Source organism: Mirounga angustirostris, unplaced genomic scaffold (assembly GCF_029215605.1).
Source record: "Mirounga angustirostris isolate CCGP_5_RB_7025 unplaced genomic scaffold, mMirAng1.0.hap1 SCAF_7, whole genome shotgun sequence".
Classification (NCBI taxonomy): Eukaryota; Metazoa; Chordata; class Mammalia; order Carnivora; family Phocidae; genus Mirounga; species Mirounga angustirostris.
The window spans coordinates 35,591,173-35,596,980 of NW_026991715.1; positions in this window are offsets into that span (position 1 = coordinate 35,591,173).

Genomic DNA, 5,808 nt, shown 5'->3' on the forward strand with positions numbered 1-5,808 from the left:
TGGAGTCCCGGGATCGAGTCCCGCATCAGGCTCCCTGCTCGGCGGGGAGTCTGCTTCTCGCTCTTACCCTCTCCACTCTCATGCTCTCTCTATCTCATTTTCTCTCTCAAATAAATAAATAAAATCTTTAAAAAAAAAAAAGAAAGAAAGAAAGAAAGTGATCCTGAGTCTGCCCCCACTGGTGGTTCTGGTCTTGTTCCGCTTTCACTTTCTTACCAGCTGTGTGGCTTCACCTCTTTGTCTGATTTCCCCAGCTCTAAGATGGCCATCCTGTTTCTCCAGGTTCTTGCAAGAACTAAATGAGATCCCATAGGCCTCAGTGACAGATGATCCTAACTGGCAAACAGAGTCATAGCCAAGGACAAGCCAGTGCCCATCCCTGCTCCGTGGCCCACATTTGGGTGGTCAAACGAAACTGGTCCCACCTTCCATCTGGCAACGGGATGTGTGATCAGTTTTCTGAACCAAGGTAAATAATAACATCAAATGATGTGTGCCCTCCCCACCTAGGTGGGTTTGAGATCGCAGTCGCCACTGAACATTTAACCTGCCCTCAGAGTTAATGTTGGACAAGACTTACAGTTGAACCCTAGTCTTCTGATGCTGTCCTCTGAATGGTATAAAAATAGAGATGCGAGGCCTTGTGCAAAGATGAAGCTGTACGCCCAGCTATGGCAGCAGGCGAGGGGTGCTGACGAAGCCAATGTGGAACCAGCCTCTTCCGGATGGGGAACGCCTGCGAACACTGCCCTTGTTTTGCTGAGATGTCCAAGCCTGGAGGCAGTTCCACCATGACCCTCCAGTCCCTGTAAAGAGGAACTCCGGCACTTGGAGTCCACTCAAGGGCAGACCCTGCCCTCAAGACATAATAGGTGCTCAATAAATACAAATTAGATGGATGGGGTGACAGCCACGAGAACGCTGCCAAATAAATACCAAATTGTGCAAGCAGCAGGCCACTGTAATTAGCCCAAGGAGGATAGTTGGTTATTAATATCAGACACGTGGCGGGGTTAACAGCCACTGAGGGTGGCTATAATGAAGAGAGAGTCACCTCCTGTGCCCTCAGGGCCTTCCCTCCATGATGGCCTCCTGAAGAGGGCTGACAAGGGCCATCAGCACCAAGCGCCCTCTCTGCCTCAGGATCTCCTGCTTTCATGGTGCTGGAGATGGTCTCTGTCTTGGTGCCCCCCAATGGGGGCCCCTGCCATTCCCATTCCTGCCTCCTTTCTGGAACCCCCCACAGCCCCTTATCTCTAGCTCCATTATGATGCCTATCTGTATGGAGGCCAATTAGAGTTTTTTATACCCAAGCCTTATCTCTTCTGCGGGATTCTAAACTCCCTGGGGACAGGATTTATCCTGTCCCCATTGCTGTGCCCCCAGTGGTGGAAGTCAGCACCCTCCCACCCCTCTTGTAACAAGGAGAAGGAGAAGGGGAATTAGAGAGGAGGGAGAGAAAGACACTAAGGGAGAGGGAGGACAGGCTAGCTCAAAGGGGGAGGGAAAGAGAAGCATGGACAAGGCGGCCATGTCTGCTCTCTGGATCAGGGGACACCAGCCTAGCCCGGCTTTTGGTGCGGATGGTCTTCTTGGAAAGATAAGGAGGCCAGACAAAGAGCCCCGCCCCTGGGGCGCCCGGGTGGCTTAGTCAGTTAAGCCTCTACCTTCAGCTCAGGTCATGATCCCAGGGTCCTGGGATTGAGCCCCACATTGGGCTCCCTGCTCCTCGGGAAGCCTGCTTCTCCCTCTCCCACTCCCCCTGCTTGTGTTCCCTCTCTCGCTGTGTCTGTCAAATAAATAAAATCTTTAAAAGAAAAAAATAAAAGAGCCCTGCCCCCCGTCCTCCTGCCCTGTTGCTGCCAGCACCAGCTCCCACCTGGCCTGGACCTGCTCTCTCTGCCCTCTCAGTCCACATCCCCTCACTCCCCAGCTCCCCTTGGCAACCTGCCTCTGAGGAGGTGCTCCGGGGTGCCACCCAGTGGGTGGGGGCCTGGCAGGAACCATGCCAAGCCAGGGAGCACGGCCAGGAAGGAGTCCGCAAGGCAGATGCCTCCCCTCTCCTGCTGCCTTGATTAGAGAAATTGAGATGTTAATAATATTCCGAGATGCAAGGTGCTAATTAAAGTTAATTACTGTTTCCTTGTGAAGTAACCTCTCCTCGTGTTTACCAGGAGCAAGGCTGCCAGCCGCACCCCTGGCTCGTGCCGATCACTAAGCCCCCCTGCTTGGTGTCCCCACGCCCTCGCAGGTGCCCTCAGCTGCCCCAGCCCAGGCCAGGCAGGCACCACGGTCTGGGGTCCCCAGGTCCTGCTTCTTGGCGTGGCACCAGAGCAGCCCTGCTGAGGAGCACGGGAACACGTGAGCAGGAGCGTCCCGTGGAGCCCAGGGACAGGACTAATGGCCTCCGTGGCTGGAGCCCTCGCCTCTGCTCCTCCCCTCCTGCAGAATCTTGCCCTCTTTCCGGCTCCTGGACCCGGAGCAATTTACTTAACCTCTTAGAATCTCAGTTTCCTTATCTGTAAATGGGGGCTGATAATTCCTACCTTGTAGAGTAGCTGTGAGGATCACATGAGACACTGCCTCGAAAAATGCTCACCACAGTCACATGGCTGGGAGTTAATAAGCTCTCAGTTAACTGTGCTTATTGTTTGTTTGTTTGTTTTTTTAAAAGATTTTATTTGGGTGCCTGGGTGGCTCAGTTGGTTAAGCGACTGCCTTCGGCTCGGGTCATGATCCTGGAGTCCCGGGATCGAGTCCCGCATCGGGCTCCCTGCTCAGCAGGGAGTCTGCTTCTCCCTCTCCCACTCCCCGTTTGTGTTCCCTCTCTCGCTGTGTCTCTCTCTGTCAAATAAATAAATAAAATCTGTAAAAAATAAAAAAAATAAAAGATTTTATTTATTTATTTGACAGAGAGAGACACAGCGAGAGAGGGAACACAAGCAGGGGGAGCGGGAGAGGGAGAAGCAGGGGGAGCGGGAGAGGGAGAAGCAGGGGGAGCGGGAGAGGGAGAAGAAGGGGGAGTGGGAGAGGGAGAAGCAGGCTTCCTGCAGAGCGAGGAGCCGGATGTGGGGCTCGATCCCAGGACCCTGAGATCATGACCCGAGACGAAGGCAGACGCTTAACGACTGAGCCACCCAGGCGCCCCAACTGTGCTTATTGCTGTCTTTGTTAATAATCCTCTCCCTCCCAAATCCCTCTTCTGTGTGGTCTGGCTTCGGGACTGGGGGTGGGTCAGTTGAGTAGACGCATGTCCTCTGCACACGCTGGGACAGCAGCCCAGGGACACTGCACACACAACCCTACAGTACCCCACTCAGAGCCACACAGCCGTAACGGGGGGCCTCCCCCTGCCAGGCCCCTACACATCCCCTTCTCTTGGCTCCATCCCTGGTCTCAGCCTCACCCAGGGAAGCAGAGAGGAGAGAGAAGGCTGATAGGCCTCTCGGAAATAGAGTTCCGCAAAGCCCAGAGTGTGTGTGTGTGTATGTGTGTGTGTGTCTCCGCTCTTGAGTTCCAGGCCGCACAGGGCTTTGGGGGAGAGGCCACCCTCTTGGGATCCAAGTCAGGTTGCCATGACAACCACTGCAGGTGTGCACCTCCGATCTCCTCCACTGCCCCCCCAACACACAGCCACTCTGGCCAATTCTGGGGGAGACGCTATCATTCTTTTTTTTATTTTTATTTTTTAAAGATTTTATTTATTTATTTGAGAGAGAGAGAATGAGAGACAGAGAGCATGAGCTGGAGGAGGGTCAGAGGGAGAAGCAGACTCCCTGCCGAGCAGGGAGCCCGATGCGGGCCTCGATCCAGGGACTCCAGGATCATGACCTGAGCCGAAGGCAGTCGCCCAACCAACTGAGCCACCCAGGCGCCCCGATGCTATCATTCTGATGGGAGTCTCCCCATCCTCACCCCGGCTATGACCACTGTCCCCAGCCGGCATTCTCACGAAGCCCCTGAGCTGGGGGGAGGGCCAAGGGACCAGGTAGAGCCGTGCATCCCCAGCTTCCTGTGGGGGCTTAAAGCTCATGAGTGAATTTTGCTGTCACCTTTGGTTTGGGAGGATGGAGGCTTCTGAAGGGGCCTCCCTGGGTATAACGTGGGTAATCAAAGGGTTAAGACTTCTCTGCTGGCTCTGTGCACCCCGCCCCCACTCAGGAGTATCCCAGGCTGGTCTCTGAGGGCAGCACTGGCCAGCCCACCCTGGGGCATTTCCTGTTTATGGGCCTAGAAGAGTATGGGGAGGGGAAGTGAGGCTGGGCATCCGGGCCAGATTTGGGAGTGAGGGTGGGTCACAGGGACAGCGATGCCACCAGCAGGCCCTGGGAAACTGCCAGGCTCAGCTGTTCCTGGTGAGTTTCTGCACTCCACCCAATCCAGCCCCAGACCCAAATTCCAAGCACAGCCTTGCTGAGAGCACCCCCTGTCCTTGGCTCCCTATTCCAAGCTTGACCCCCTCCGGCCCCAAAGCCCCTGCCTCTAGCCCCTCTGGGAGTCTGGATGCCTTCCCCCAAATCCCATGCACCTTGGCTGTAGTTCCATCTCCCTCCATCCCAAGCTCCCTCCTCACACCCACCTCTTTCCCTCGGCCCCGCCCCTACCTCCCTCTCATCCCCCATCCCCCCTACTCCTTCCACCTTCCACACCTCCTTCCCCCCTCTGCTGCTCAGTCCTTGTGGCCCATATCCCTACTCACCTTTGGCCCACCCTCCCACCCTCGGGCTCCCTTTCCATGCTGTTGCTACAGGATCCCCAAGAAGATTTCCTCTCACTCATTCATTCATTTATTCAGCAAACATTTTGAGTGGTGATAAATAAGTTAAACAAGATGCTTGCCCCTGCAAGCTTTTATTCTAGTAGAAGAGACAGAAATTGAACACGTAAACAAATAAATGAAATGATGATAGACTGGGATAAGGTCAAGGAAAGGAACAAAGGGGGAGCTGTGACAGAGACTCCAAGGGCACCTTCTAATCCCCGACTTAGATATGGAGTCAGGAGAAGGGTCAGAGAGAGTGGGGAACAGGGGCCACCTGGAGGCAGAGATTTGGCAGAGGGAGAGTCTCCTAGCTCATCCGTAAGCAGTGAACACTGAAGCCAGGAGACCCTGCTGCTATCCACCCATTCCCACCTGCTCTAATAGATACCTTCTTCCTCCGTCAACCTCTTCAGACCTCCTCCCGGCCACTCCCAGCCCCCTCTGCCCCTGCTCCCACCCCACCAGCTTTTTCCAACTACTGGGTCTTCCTGATCATGCTGAGGAGATGAGGGGCAAGGGCACCCATCCTTGGGGGATCTAAAGGGGAAATTGAATGGGTGAGAAAAGCATGACCATGTCACAATACGGCCTCAAACTTGCACAAACTGTTAGAGCGGTAAGAAATAGAATGTGCATGTGCTGAGGGGGGTTTGGAGAGATCATGGCCAGGAAAGGGTTCATCAGGGGCAATTTTCTGTGGGTGCAGCACTTTGAGGGTTGGAGCACGTGCAGAGGGCGCTGGGCATGTGGAAGAGCTCCAAGCCACGTGGAGCTGCGAGCAGAGCACATTCACAAACACAGCTCGGGGACTTTGCCCTTCCCAGTGCTGCAGCCCCATGAAATATTTAGGTTTCTGGACATGGCTCATCCCTTATTGTCCCCCTCAGCAAGTACACTTCCCCTACATCATTTATGGCTGTCCCCTTTCCTCCTCTTGGAGTACTGCAGAGAAGGGAAGCCTGGACCCCAGACTGGAGGAGGGTCTGTCCTAACCCTGTGTCCAGGGGGCAGGATCCAAGCCTACCTTCTCACACCCCACCCCCCAC